Source organism: Rhinichthys klamathensis, unplaced genomic scaffold, assembly GCF_029890125.1.
Source record: "Rhinichthys klamathensis goyatoka isolate OS25496 unplaced genomic scaffold, OSU_Roscu_1.1 h1tg000209l_1, whole genome shotgun sequence".
Taxonomy (NCBI): domain Eukaryota; kingdom Metazoa; phylum Chordata; class Actinopteri; order Cypriniformes; family Leuciscidae; genus Rhinichthys; species Rhinichthys klamathensis.
The window spans coordinates 1,112,748-1,128,449 of record NW_026606734.1 but is presented as its reverse complement, the minus strand read 5'-3'; the positions used below and the strand labels follow the sequence as shown (position 1 = coordinate 1,128,449).

The 15,702-nt window shown below is 45.8% G+C and overlaps 1 pseudogene; it reads right to left on the bottom strand.

Annotated features, from left to right (window-relative positions):
• Nucleotides 1-556: 556 nt before the first annotated feature.
• On the bottom strand, nt 557-2,054 carry LOC130097040 (uncharacterized; annotated as a pseudogene).
• Between the last annotated feature and the right edge of the window lie 13,648 nt (nt 2,055-15,702).

The following is a 15,702-nucleotide window of genomic DNA, read 5'->3' as shown; positions in this document are numbered from 1 at the left end:
TGTCCCAAAAATATTTGGACACTTTAGTAACAAATCAAAATATCCGAACATCATCAGATTAGATAAATTATCTGTATGTGTGTCTCAAATGCTACAGGATTTTTTCTCTTCACTAATGTCACTTTTCTTCATCATGTCTGAAGTCTTGGTATCAGCAGGTGTTTTGGTGATTTTTGGCTTCTTGTCAAGAGCACACAGCAGAGGAACCACAGGTGAAGAGAATCACAATATACCAATAAAACAATTTTTAAAAAATCCTCAAACCACAAACAAACACAGACTAAAATTATTATTGTAAATTATATTTGAGTATCGTTCTTTACCATAATGACATTTTTATATTTTAAGTAATGTTATGGCATTCAGACTTTCCAAGTTAAACTTTAGTGATCAATTACTTTTTGGGGACACAATTATATATAAATACAATATATGGGACAATTATTGCAGTCATAATCACATATATAAAATCATCTCTGATTATGCTATAGTATATCCTACACCATTTCCTGACCCTTGATTTCCTTTTTTAGTCACTTATGTATCACAATACTCTTTAGTTTTCTTCTTCTGCTCTGTTCTTCATGTCTTCCAGTGTTTCTGCTTTTTCAGGCTCCTTTATTTCCTTCAGCTTCTCGATCAGAAAATCAATGTGCAGAAGCGTGAACACAGAATCAGTGTTGAGTGCGATCTTCTGCAGAGTTTCCACACAGTGAAAAGCATCATTCACTAGCTTTATTTTCTCTTTCTCTAGTTCGTGCAGTTCTTCTTCCAGCTTCTGGACCATGAGACTCACCACCTCCAATTTTGTCATCATATTCCTTCTTTAAATCTTCATCTGTCCTCTTCTACTTTCTTGTCTTTGATTCATATATTTTTGCTTCTTTGACATGTTTGCTGTAGTGGCATTTATTTGTGCACACTGTACAGTTATCATCTTTCATCACTTCACAACTTGAGGGATCTCTGGCCAACCAGCATCCTGGATAATGACAGTTCTCCTCACAGACGGGGCAGCATGTGGCCTTATAGGCTAAACCTAGATCAATATCAGCCTTCTCTTTGTAGGCCACTTCAACTTCATACTCAAAGTTCTTATTTTCATTGATGTTCTGGTTCAGAGCTTCTTGAGTTTGTTTCAGCTCATTTTGCTTTTCTTCCATTACTCTAACACATGTTTGAAGATAGGAGATTTTTGCCTCTAATTGCTTCCATTGTTGTACTACATCTTGAGTCATCTTCAGGGTTTTTGGTTGTATTGTGTCAAGAAACTTGAACAATCCTTCCATTCCTCTAAAACTGAGATTCCATGATCGTTCCTGTATCATTTCATCTTCTTCATCAGCAGCTTCTGACTGATGGTTATTAAACAGGAAATACACCGGCTGATTCTGTTCATTCACGGCACACTTGATTTTAGCCTCTTTAACAGCCGTCAGGACATTTTTAGGTCGAGCTCCATCTGAGTGTGTGAAGAGCAAGACAATGTTTTCAGCAATATCTCTCCCAAATAAAGACTGAACAGAATTAAATATGTAAATGAGTCTGTCAGAGTGTCGATTTTGATGTGCCATCATCACCAGACAAACCGCATCTAATTTATGAATCCCTTCTTCAGATGTAAATAAACTAAGCAAACTCTCAGCGATCTGTTTATCAAGATCAACTCCACGAGTGTCTCCATATCCTGGTGTGTCGATGATTGTTAGATCAGTTTTACTCTCTTGTGGATAAAACCCATAAACAGTGATGCTGGAGGTCTGACTGTGAACTGATGTTTGATCACTCTGATCATCTGTGATCTCAAACCAAACCTGGTCTTCTCTCTGAACATCTAACATGTAGTTGATCATCGTGTTGATCAGTTTTGTTTTTCCTGTTCCTGTTTCTCCCACCATCAGAATGGTTTTATGGGGTTTGTTTTTGTCTCGCTCTCCAAAGGTCATTTTTCTATACAGTTTAGACTGATCCAAATTGTCTGAACTTGTTTGCAGATGATATCGAACAGGATTTCCATCTTCAACTAAGATGCTTTTCTTGATAATTTTGTCCATTTTGCATAAATCTTGACTTAAACTAGATTTTTTTCTCTGTAATGTTAAAACAGAAAAAAAAAACATGTTATTGTATATGCAAGATGTTTTGTTTTATTATGAAGCAAGAGTACATTTATGTTTTTATTATAAATAATTTAATGCATACTTGTATTAAACAACTTAAAACTCACATAAAAATGTTATGTAACCAACGTGTCAGGGTCTTGCTCTGGCAGCTTTGTCTGTGTTGTCTTTGTTTCATGTCTCTATGTTTGTGTTGTGCTTGAACATATGGTTGTGTTTGTGTTGGCCATGTGCTCCTCTGTTCCTGCCTCCTTGTTTCTCTGTACCAGGCCCTCTTGTCTAGTTGAGTCCTCGTTTGTCTGAGTGTTGTCACCTGTTCCTCATGTTCTCTGCTCCCTTGTTTCAGTCCTCGTTTACGTGAGTGTTCACCTGTTCCTTGTCTGAGTGTTCTCACCTGTTACTCTTGTTAACTCCCTTTATGTGTGTGCTCTTTCCCTCATGTGTTGCCAGTTCGTTGAATGTTGTGCTACTGTTTAAATCTGTGCTACTTAGCTAGTTTCTTGTTACCTAAGTCTATTGTGTTTTATTTGTAGAAGTTTGTTAGTGCTTTAGTTCTGCCATTGGTCCTGTCTGTCTTGTCTCCTGAGTCTCTAGTTCCAGTCCTGCTAGCAGAGTGTCCCTGGCTGCTTGCACTCTGTGCTTTGGTGCAAGCCTGGTGCTTAGCCTGAGATCCCTGAGTGCCTTGCTGTTGTCCTTGGAGGTTCCTGTCTGGCAATTGCTAGTACTCTCAGGTCTCTTTCTGCTCTGCAAACACTTAGTGATGGCCAAATGAAGCGTTTCGAAGCATTATTGCTTTCCGATACAATTGTGTCGAAAATGGTTCATTACTCGAAGCTTCATTCAGATAGAAATTGCAGCACCATCTCCTGGTGAAGTAAATGTAATGCAACAAAGCTGACAACCATAAAATGCCAGTAGGCTTATGTTAACGCCCCGTTTATGACGTGTTTACCGAGGCGATCAAAGCTGAAACAGTGTTAGTGCTGTGAAACTCATTTATGTAGGTGAAGTTTACAGACACTGATGAATTTCATGTGTTCACCTTGATAATAAAACATGATGTGTGTGTGTGTGTGTGTAATTATTTCTTTAGACAAGGACAGAAGATCAGACCAGCTTAAAAAAAGTTGGAAACCATCACAGAAATTCTAATGGTTTCTATTAAACTGGCTTTTACCATTTAAACCACTACAGAATTATTTTTGTAGTATGTTTGGCACATATTCCATTAGGATTTAATGCCCCCACCAATAGAACCCAACACATAATCAGTAGAGACCCACAGACACCGCTATAATTTCCATTATAACCAATAAAATTCCCATGAAAACCATTAAATCCAATAGAATTTCTGTAATGGTGTCTATAGTTTTTTTTAGCAGGGCAGTAGCCTATCATGTGTGAAAAAGCTTTATCTTGTTTAGCTGTGGGAAGCAGAACTCTATAACTTGTTAACTGACTGTTATTTTTGTATGTTGAAAAGGATGTGCTTGTGTAACTGGTTGTGCTTGTATAATGTAGCAGAGAGTTTTTGAAGTTTCTGTCTTTGATGCATATTTTTATGTAACAATGTTCATATGTTCTCAAATTAATAATAATAAAATGTGTCAGAAGGTGTGCTTTAGGTAGGCTACATCATACAGAAGGCTTATACAAAGTGTTCATTAAATGGTATGGTTTTTATTCAGAAATATTATTTTCTCCACAGTCTTTGGTGAAAGGCGATTTCTTTTTTTTTAAACAATTTCACCAGCTTTAGAGAATATCCTCTCGCATGGAACAGATGATGCAGTACACAAAAACAGTTTAGAAAGCTGCTATAAATGAGGATATATTGCTTTGTGGGTGGCCCAGTAAACCATAAACTCAATCCACTCTCCTTAACAATAACACCAATCCAAACACCGACTACTACAACCCACGGTGTTGTCATGGTTTGGCTTCACTTTTATAAGAAATACAGCCGCCAGGTTTCAAACCTGTCAACACTGGATTGGGCTGTCAAAGCAGTCAGGTGGTTCACTACAGGAGTGAAGCAGTGTGTTTGCTTCAGACGTCATTTTCACGTGACTAATGACGTAATGATACAAGCTCCGAAGCAGTGGTTCATTGCAAGGACCGTTCGAGTTTGAAGCAAGCTTCGGAGCGTCGGTGTCAGACGTAACATCACTACAAACACTACTCTCCAGCCTACAGTCTTGTGCTAGCTACAGCTGCTGCTCTGCAAGTTTTGCTGCAACGGCTGTCTTTGTGTCTCATCCCTGCCTTTTGTCTGGACAGTTCACCTCTCCCACCACATCTTGTCTACTGTTTGTCAATAAACCTGTTAACACTCGTTCTGCATTTGAGTCCTCCTTCATAGACCCGTGACAGAACGAACTGGCCAGTTCAGGACTCAGCAGAATGAGCATCAAGATCCTGCCACCTGCTAACATCCAGGAGAGAATGGCTCGTCATCGTGGTCTCACTGCTCTTCGCCAGGATGGTTTTGAGGTGGGGGGTTTTGCCCAATTCTTTTGGACCATGTCTGTGGGGCTAGATTATAATGATGCTGCTCTCAAGGACATTTTTAACTCCTGCCTGGATGACCCCTTGCCTGCATGGGAGATGGATTCTCTCAGTATTCTGGATTTCTGGGGTTTCTCTAGGTACCTTGGTAATCGCAGTAAGTGGGGAATGCCGCCAAGTCCACCGGAATCTGCTTTCAACAACCACCCTGCCCTTCCTCGCCTGTCTCGTCACATTTATGATCCTCCTCTGGCTTCCACTAAGAAACTAAGATTCAGACGGAATAGGACAGTTCAGTCCACCACAGCTACCCCAGAGTCAGTCAAACCTATCACCATCTCTCAGACATCCAGGTCAGTCCCAGTCACTTTAAGAACTGAGTCAATATCTGTTATTCAAGACAGTCAAATCAACCGCTGTCTTCCCTCAGACTATTACGTCAGTTCCAGCCATCTCTGAGTCTGCCGACTTAACCTCTGTTTTCCCAGTAACAACCCAGAGTGTTCCTGTTACCTCAGAGTCTGCTAGGTCTGTTTCAGTCACTGCTGAGTCGACGGTCACTGCTATTCTGCCTGGTTTGGCTGAGTTAGCTGTAGATTCTACAGAGGCTGTCCAGCACACAGTATCAGCCCGTCGAAGGAGGAAGAAGAGAAAGGCCTGTGCAGAACAGTCTACAATTCTCCATTCTCAAGCTCCAGGTCCAGTCGTTCCTGAGGTATCAATTCCAGTAGAACCATTTTCTAAGTCATTGACTAGTAATGTCATTCCCTCAGAGACAATTTCTCCCAGTCCTGTCATGTTCACAGAGGTCATTCCCAAGCTGCCTGTTGTCAATGCCGCAGAGGCCTTCTCTGAATGTCTTACAAGTCTTGTCAAGTCCCTAGACATTTCTGCCAAGCCTGTCAAGACTGCAGAATGCGAGCCCGCTGCTGTGAAGGCGGTCCACGAGCCCGCTGCTGTGAAGGCGGTCCCCGAGCCCGCTGCTGTGAAGGCGGTCCCCGAGCCCGCTGCTGTGAAGGCAGTCCCCGAGCCCGCTGCTGTGAAGGCGGTCCCCGAGCCCGCTGCTGTGAGCGTTGCTCCAGAGAGCACAGTCCCCGAGCACGCCAGCGCAGCCCAGGAGGGCGCTCCTGAGTCAGTCCCCGCACCTGATTCCAAGACCTTCACCAATCCTGCTAGTCATGTCTTTGCCCCCAAGTCTGTCAAGCCCAGTTGGAAGTCCAGACCAGTTAGGCCAGTTCCTGTGTCCAAGAGTACCTCCTATCAAGTTCCCATTCCTCCCGTCTCACCCTCTGCGTTTCCTGGTTATGGTTCCCCTAAGCCGGCACCTCCTTTGTCAGCCTTGAACTTTTTACCCGGTTCTGTTCCCACCTGCCCTATCCCTCCCTCTGTGTTTCCTGGTCAGTTTGGGACTTCTATGTTTATGCCCCACCCGCCTCCCCAGTTGTTGCCTCCTTGGACTTCTATGCCTGTTTTTGACGCCTGGAGGCGTTCATTAGATGGGGGGTACTGTCAGGGTCTTGCTCTGGCAGCTTTGTCTGTTGTCTTTGTTTCATGTCTCTATGTTTGTGTTGTGCTTGAACATATGGTTGTGTTTGTGTTGGTCATGTGCTCCTCTGTTTCTGCCTCGTTTCTCTGTACCACGCCCTCTTGTCTAGTTGAGTCCTCGTTTGTCTGAGTGTTGTCACCTGTTCCTCATGTTCTCTGCTCCCTTGTTTCAGTCCTCGTTTACGTGAGTGTTCACCTGTTCCTTGTCTGAGTGTTCTCACCTGTTACTCTTGTTAACTCCCTTTATGTGTGTGCTCTTTCCCTCATGTGTTGCCAGTTCGTTGAATGTTGTGCTACTGTTTAAATCTGTGCTACTTAGCTAGTTTCTTGTTACCTAAGTCTATTGTGTTTTATTTGTAGAAGTTTGTTAGTGCTTTAGTTCTGCCATTGGTCCTGTCTGTCTTGTCTCCTGAGTCTCTAGTTCCAGTCCTGCTAGCAGAGTGTCCCTGGCTGCTTGCACTCTGTGCTTTGGTGCAAGCCTGGTGCTTAGCCTGAGATCCCTGAGTGCCTTGCTGTTGTCCTTGGAGGTTCCTGTCTGGCAATTGCTAGTACTCTCAGGTCTCTTTCTGCTCTGCAAACACTACTCTCCAGCCTACAGTCTTCTTGTGCTAGCTACAGCTGCTGCTCTGCAAGTTTTGCTGCAACGGCTGTCTTTGTGTCTCATCCCTGCCTTTTGTCTGGACTGTTCACCTCTCCCACCACATCTTGTCTACTGTTTGTCAATAAACCTGTTAACACTCGTTCTGCATTTGAGTCCTCCTTCATAGACCCGTGACACAACGTTAAAACTTTGTAAATTGATTTCTAAATAAGTTCCTTTTAGTTCACAATGACATAAACGTAAAGATGCATGTGCAGAATTTAATAAAGATAATTCATAATAATAAACTGTTTAGCAGGTAAATCTTACCAAAATTAGATATATCTATGGCGAGATATAGTTTTACATAGGCTAAACAGCCAAAGTCATAAATAGCCAACTCTGCAATGAAGTATGATTTTACTCTTTTTCTCTTTAAAAAAAAAAGTGATATATATTGATATATCGATATTGCCAACGATATTGTGAACAAAAACAAAAGGGCCAAAAATATCAAATGTCAAAGCGAGCATTTTCACATGCAGCCTAATAAATGCATTGAATAGAGAATGAGAATGTGACGTCACGTGTTTCACTCCACGTTGCATTGTGGGAAGGTGTCGCCATCTTGGAAGGATACACTATCCGTTGTCATGGTTACTTCGACAGTGAGACTGAGAGAAATAGCGACAGAGAGAGAGCAGCTTGATATTTGTTTGCATTTTTGCGATAAGGCACAGTTTCTTGAGAATAAATGGAGGAAGAGAAAGGAAAGGGGCTCTATCGGGAGAGACTAAATAACAACGCCAAGCAGCGTTATTTAGAGAAACTGCTTGACATCAACAACATGGACCCGTATGACCTGCTACAGAATGGATGCAAAACCCAAAGCACTAATGTTACCACCTTTCACATACCCCGACATAGTCAATTACCTGGTTTATGGTATCAGTGCCTACTGCCTACACAATGCAAGAGTTCAGAAGCTTTAAGTCATTAGAAGCTTATGAACAATTATGCTGCGGCAGGGTGCAAGACTTACAAACCCCGCAAACCTGTAAACTGCGAGAGCTCAGTCATACGTGATGTTTCAGGCCTCATTCATATGTGGAAATAAATCTGATATGAATCAGATACGTGCATTTGCACCTGCCGTATTACGTTAAGCGGACCGATTGGACATTTACCTGTCATTGTGAATCGTAGCCTACGTCATTGAAAAAAATTGTCTTTTTGAAACATTATGCGGTACAGATATATCTATAACAAATTAAACAACTCTAGTTGAATAACAGAGTATTCATTTCGTTTGTGTTAAATAAAAGGCAATCTGCGCTTAAATGTGTTGCTTTTGACTCATGCTGAATGCTCGTTGCCGCTGCTGTCAGTTTATTGACAAGCAGTTTCTCTAAATAACGCTGGCTAACATTGTTATTTAGTCACTCCAGATAGAGCCCCTTTCCTTTCTCTTCCTCAATCTCCATTTATTCCCAAGAAACTTTGCCATATCGCAAAAATGCAAACTAATATTAAGCTGCTTTTTCTCTCTGTCGCTATTTCTCTCTGTCTCATTGTCGAAGTAACCATGGCAATGGATAGCGTATCCATCCAAGATGGCGACGCCTTCCCGAAATGCAATGCAGAGTGAAAACATGTAACTCCCAAGGGGGTAATCTATCAGCCGGAAATTGAAGCTTTCCTTGGGAGCTGCCATTGTAGCAGAGCATCACCTGCTGTTAGCATTCCATTGACTCCCATTCATTTTGGCGTCACTTTGACAGCGAATAACTTTATATCTGAGGCGTCCAAAGACTCCATTTGTCCATTATTTATTTCTAAAGAAACACGACAATGTATAAAAGGCTCCATTACTTTGTATCTTACGTTATGGCCCCGTAGAAGCAGTTTTTGTAAAAATAGGCTAACGATTGCGTCATAACCACTCGACTCTCCATCGCACAATAGAGAAATTACCGTAGACAGGAGGAGAAGCTCGCGGGCAATCGGGGGGACGTGGAGGCATAAAGTCCGATAAAGTCAAGGGAGAAGCCATCTCTCGCAAACCAAATTGGCCTTGGTTTCTAGCTATATGTTTTTAAAGGTTTTTGTGACATACAATAGCCTTTATTAAAGTAATGGACGTGATAGCATGGATGAACGGATGACTACCTCACGGAAAACCCGATTTATACTCTATCCGAAACCGCTCCTTATCCACTATAAAGTGCACTATACCTGACTATAGAGAGTCATAAAGTTGCTCCTGCTGCTCATGGACAGCTAATACTCACGCTCTCTGTCTCTGCAAGATTCGGAAGAGAATGATTCAGATTTCTCTTGGCACAGCTACTAGAAAATTTACAACTGACAGACAGGTTGCGCACGTCACATCTACGTCATCAAGCTCAGTGTGAGCCTGTGCAGTACGCTTGGCAATCAGGAAGTGAGTGCTTCTAATTGACTTCACTTTTCTCTGTTGAAGTCTATGGGGTCGCTGTGTCCATTTCTTTACTGTCTGGTAACTCATTCTCTAAAATGTATCGAATGTAGGCTACACTCGAATTCAGAGAGGATTGTGGGTAAAAGTAGAGAACAAATGTAGGGAATGATGTCGTTCAATCAGAATTCGGACACTACAAAATGGCCCACACACAATATAGTGCACTTTATAGTGGATAAGGAGCGGTTTTGGATACAGTATAAATCGGGTTTTCCGTGAGGTAGTCATCCGTTCATCCGTGCTATCACGTCCATTACTTTAATAAAGGCTATTGTATGTCACAAAAACCTTTACAAACATATAGCTAGAAACCAAGGCCAATTTGGTTTGCGCGAGATGAACATCGTTTTCTGACAATCATCAATAATTGTTTCATTAAAGATTAAGAAAAACCTTATTAAATTGCGAATGGCAAAACACCATTTAAATATCACATTTACATCACTTGATTTAATGTTAGGCCTACTTGAAAAGCGCTCCGGGCTTAAAGACGTCATGAAATGGAAATTGAGATTGTCCTTTTTTCCTTATTGTGACGTGTAGGCCTATCCGAGTGAAACGGCTTCTGAAATTAGAAAAAAATGTAGGGCGGGGCTTGATTTCGTCCTTTGGGAATTGATTGGATCGTTGGAGGTTTGGCGTTGCTAACAAAATGGAGGCAGATTTGAATGCCAGTTTACAGTCAGTTGTGGAGGATTTCTCTCCACCGGACTCACCACCATTACCCTCTCATGAAGCATTTTTAATTGAGGAACCCGACGATGAGAACGAGGACGAGCAGCCAAATTTTCCGGAAGGAAAATTTTAAATATTCCATATTTTAAAGCATCAATCTGATGCATTTTGCATTTTTTTTTGCCAACCTGGGGAGAGTTGGAGAAACTTAACTTCAGCCATGAGTCAAAAATATTATGGCCTCCGTAGCGTTAGCTAATAATTTCCCACCAGAGCTTTAGCTAGCTGGCTAATGTTGCGTTCTCTCCTGCTGTGTTCAACTCAATTCATCAAGCTGTAACTAACGTTAGCAAAGCCTATGTCAACAGAGCTGTCCTATGTCATTAGGGATGTCCCGATACCATTTTTTCTGAACCGATCCAATCCGATACCAGAAATTCTGAGTATTGAATTATACCGATCCGATAGCAGCGCAGTTAAAAAAAAAATCAAGTAGAATTTCTATAACTCTGTGTGTTGAACTGATAATCACTATTTTCTGTTAAATACAGACAACTTCATTATAAAGAAAAACAACAAATAAAAAAAAATATGATCATAACCTATGACAAAAATTCTATTATATAAATTAGATTAGTGGGTAACTCAGCAGTAAAATTTAGTCTAGAAAAATCACAAGTGCACAATAATTGTATAAAATCGAACATTTAGTGAAAAAAACAACAACATTATTTAGTGAGGAACAAATAAGAGACAATAAGTGTAGCACTAAATCTGGTAAAACGTTCTCTTACGAGAGTATCTCTCGTACTGCGTAATAGCTTACGCTAGGGGGAAAAACTCTTTTCCGCGAGATATTGAAGCCAAAAATTATCCTTAATTTTTTAATAATGTAAAACGCTTTGCAGCAGCAAGCAGACATAGGCGAAACAGCTCGCGCGCCTATTGGCTGCTCTGCAGCAAATGCAGCAGCCTATCGAGAGAGACTCTGCGTGACGTAATGACCAATGGGGGCCATTCGCGCCCATATCGTCACGTCCCGCCAGAAGGGGCGTGGTCTCACCCTATAAATATGCTCGTTAGGCTGATACAAACTGATTTTTACCTCTTCAGCGAAGCACACGCATCGCTGGATCCGGAGTGAGAAGCCGCGCCGTCGAAGCAAGCCTTTCAGCGGGACGAGCTCTGGAGTCGCTGGCCTCGCCGCCTTCAACTGCCGTACCTGCTGCGCTTTCCGGCGTTATATATCCTTTTCATACTCTGTGTGTATTTACTCTGTTGAGAGTGTTTGTCAGCTTACTTCGCGACTCACACTTCTCTCACAAAAGAGCTGCGTCTTTTTAAAGATGCCTTCCTGTGGCTCGTGCCGCGCCCCGCTCAGCGATGGAGACCGGCACGTCATCTGTGTTTCCTGCCTGGGTGAGGATCACGCGGCTCTCGCGCTCGCTAAAGGCGGATGCCCTCATTGCGAGCTTTTGCCCATGGTGACTCTGAGGACTCGCCTGGCATCATTCTCCGAGCCTTCACCGCAGCCCGCCGTGGTGCCGCGCCGCAAGAAGCGCCGCGCCCAGCGCGCTCCCGAGCTCTCTCCAGCCCGCCAAAGCTCGCCGGTTCGCCCGCCAGCTTCGCCGGTTTCGCTCGAGTCGCTCACTGACGGACAACGGCCGCCGCCTGCCGCCGCGTCCATCCACGAGTTTGACGAACCCACCGAGGCGTGTTCTCTTCTGGCATCCGATAGCGAGGATTGGGCGAGCTCCGTGGACCTCCCCTCCGCTAGCGTTTCCCGCCAGACCACTGGTAAGAGAGCCGGCATTGAGACTGAGCTGATGCGTCTGCTCTCTCAGGCCGTGGATAGCATCGGCCTCGATTGGGAAGCGCCCGCGCAACCGCCGCGCAACAGGCGAGCTCTGTGGACCTCCGCCTTCTGTCCGCGAGTCGTCAAGGAAACGGGCCAGCATTCTACCCCGCCCCCCATGGGCGTGCGTCACCGGCAAATGAGAAAAGAGTGTGTTTTAGTCCCCGCCGAGGCCGGATTAATCTCCATTTCTCAAACATTTCTCAGCTCCTAGTTTGAGCGGCTGAAAATGTCATTATTGCAGCAATGAGCCTGTTGTATAACACGCACCCTGTGGCCCAGTGGCGGAACCTGAAGCTTTCACGCGGGAGACCCGTGTTCGATCCCGGCTCTCGCAGCAGATACAAATTTAGTCTCGCCGCGGCCAGACTTCCACCGAAACTTTTCGCTCGTTCAGTTCCAGATAATGCGACTGTTCCAGTGTATTTTGCAGTAAACAAGCTGGTACCACGGCCCGCTTGCCTGCACATAAAGGCCGTTTCCATGGCGACCCAGAAAAATCATTGTATTTCTGGTTTTCCGGCCACAGCCGATGGTGTTATAAGTGTAATAAAATGCTCACAGCCCAGTGTTCATTTCTACACACAAACACAGCCAGCCACGGTACAGGGCTCGCACAATCGTGCATTAAATGTAGTGAATGTGCCCACAACCCAGTGCCCACATACACTACCACGGTTTCTGTAAAACGAAACCAACACAAGTCTTCCTAGCCTCCTAGGAAATTGACGGTGTTTCAGTCTCGCCGCGGCCAGACTTCCACTGAAATTTTCGCTCGTTCAGTTCCAGAAAATGTGACTGTTCCAGTGTATTTTGCAGTAAGCAAGCCAGTACCATGCCCGCTTGCCTGCACACTAATGCTGTTCCCACGGCGACCCAGATAAATCACATAAATGGTGTATTTTCTGATATTCCGGCCACAGCCGATGGTGTTATGAGTGTATTGAAAATGCCTACAACCCAGGGCTCATTTCTACACACAAACACAGCCCGCAAAAATGCAGGGCTCGCACAAACAATCCGGCCACGGCCGATGGTGTTATGAGTGTTGTAAGAATGCCCACCCAGTGCCCATTCCCACACCCAGACACAGCCCGCCACGGTGCAGGGCTAGCACAAATAAACTCGACTCAGGTCGATTGTGCAAACAATGTAGTAAACGCGCCCATGTCACCATGCCCGCTCGCACTACATGCTGCGTGTCCCTTGGTTTCTGTAAAAACGAAACCAACACACATTCAGTCGGCCATGAACGACGGTGTTTTCAGTGTAATAAATGTGCCCGCAGCCCCGCGCCCACATTTTGTCACAGACACGCCGATTCCGACGGGATCTCCCCCGCTCGCTTTTTCTGCACTATCTGCCATAAAAAAGCTGAGCGCGGTCAGGCCGCCCGCTGTGATCAGCGCGCCCCCCGCCTCGAACGCTGTAAACACGGTGTTGTGTTCCCAGTATGCCCGGGCTCTCGAGTTGCCGTTTTGCCGCGACCAGAGCCCGGATTTCATTCTGCCCCTAGCTATTCATGCAGATGCGTGGTCAAAGCTTCCCGGGGTATCAGAATGGGTGCTGAACACTATAAAGAGAGGCTATTCGCTACAATTCGCTCGACGCCCACGCCGCTATACGGCGCGCGTCGAAACTACGGTGAAAAACGAAGTGTCTCATCTACTTCGTGCCGAGATAGCGAAACTACTGAGCAAAGGGGCTATAGAACCTTTATCTCAGGCTCAGAGCGAAGGGGGCCTATACAGCAGATATTTTCTGGTACCGAAAAAGGATGGGGGTCTCAGACCCATTTTAGATCTGCGACAGCTGAACAGAGCGCTTGTCAAACGCCAGTTCAGAATGCTTACGACCAGGAAAATCCTCGCGCAAGTGCGCCACGGGGACTGGTTTATGTCAATAGATCTGAAAGACGCCTATTTCCAGATACAAATAGCGTCCCATCACAGGCGATTTTTGAGATTCGCCTTCGAGGGCCAGGCATATCAATACACAGTCCTGCCGTTCGGCCTGTCCCTAGCACCTCGTACATTTACGAAGTGCATGGACGCGGCCCTCGCACCCCTGAGACTTCAGGGCATGCGAGTCCTGAACTACTTGGACGATTGGCTGATTCTAGCTCGATCACGATCGGAGCTCATAGAACACAGGGCCGCATTACTCGAGCACCTCGAGGAGCTGGGCCTCACAGTCAATTGGGCGAAGAGCTCACTGTCTCCCAGTCGGAAAATTTCCTTTCTGGGAACCGTGTTGGACTCGCTGTCCATGACAGCACGCCTGTCACCAGAGCGCGTACTGAGTATTCAGCGCGGCGTGAAATCCTTCCGCCACGGCGCGATAGTTCCGCTCAAAAGGTTTCAGAAAGTGCTGGGGCTGTTAGCCTCAGCAGCCTCTGTACTCCAGTTGGGCTTGCTCCGCATGCGCCCACTGCAGATGTGGCTGAAAGTGCGGGTTCCACCCAGGGCATGGACAGCGGGTCTGTTTCGCCTCAGGGTCGACCTTCAGTGCGTTTCAGCTCTGGAACCTTGGAAAGTGACCGACTGGTATCAGTCAGGTGTGAGTCTGGGGACCGCTTCGAGTGTGAAGGTGGTGTCTACGGACGCCTCCACCTCGGGGTGGGGAGCGCTGCTCGAGGGCAGACCGCTAGCTGGCCTGTGGTCAGAACGGGAAAAGCTCCTTCACATAAACTGCTTGGAGATGATAGCAGTCGACAAAGCGCTACGGCTTTTTTGTCCCCAGATAACAGGCCACCACGTCTTAGTCCGGTCGGACAACATGTCAGTGGTGGCATACATAAATCGCCAGGGCGGCGTCAGGTCACGAAGCCTTCTCAGGCTGACGGAACGCCTTCTGGTCTGGGCTCAGCACAGCCTGCTCTCACTGAGAGCGGCGCACGTGCCTGGTCACCTGAATGTGGGACCAGACAGACTGTCCAGGAACAAGGTCCCGGCAGGGGAATGGTCGCTGCACCCGCAGACGGTCCAGCTGCTGTGGAAAACGTTCGGCAGAGCACAAGTGGACCTGTTCGCGTCCCACGAAAACGCTCATTGCCCGGAGTTTTTCTCGAAAAGCAAGGACGCGCTGGCTCATGTTTGGCCACGCTGCCCCCTATATGCTTTTCCTCCCGTCTCGCTCCTGCCTCAGGTGTTGGAACGAATCAGGGAGAACGGATGCCCAGTGCTGCTCGTAGCTCCGCTCTGGACAAACCAGACGTGGTTCCCTGCCCTGATGCAGCTGACCAGCACTGCCCCATGGCCTGTACCATTGAGGAGAGACCTCCTCTCTCAGGCGGAGGGCTCGATTTGGCACCCTCGCCCGGAGTTGTGGTCCCTGCACGCATGGGCCATCAACGGGTACCCGCTAGCCTCCCAGAAGGAGTGTTAAACACGATCGCGCAGGCTAGAGCTCCGTCTACCAGGCGGCTCTACTCCTCGAAATGGTCTGTTTTCTCTGCATGGTGTCAAGCCCAGAGCTTTTCACCTGTGGAGTGCGGGGTTTAGGAAGTGCTTTCCTTCCTTCAAGAGCTACTGGATAAGGGCAGGACCCCATCCACGCTCAAAGTGTATGTGGCGGCCATAGCAACATTTGCAAAACCGGTGTCTGGCCAGTCGCTGGGGAAAAACGACTTAGTCGTGCGTTTCCTTAGGGGAGCTCGGAGGCTGAACCCTCCCAGGCCCCCTTCAGTCCCGACGTGGGACCTTTCCACGGTCCTGGAGGCCATGAAAGGCGGCCCGTTCGAGCCAATCCAGCTGATGGACATGAAACACCTGTCGTTCAAAACAGTGTTTCTCATGGCTCTCGCTTCAGTGAAGCGCATAGGGGACTTACAGGCGCTTTCAGTAAGCGCGTCGTGTATGGAGTTTGGGCCTAATGACTCGAAGGTCATTCTCAAACCAAAGCACGGGTATGTCCCCAA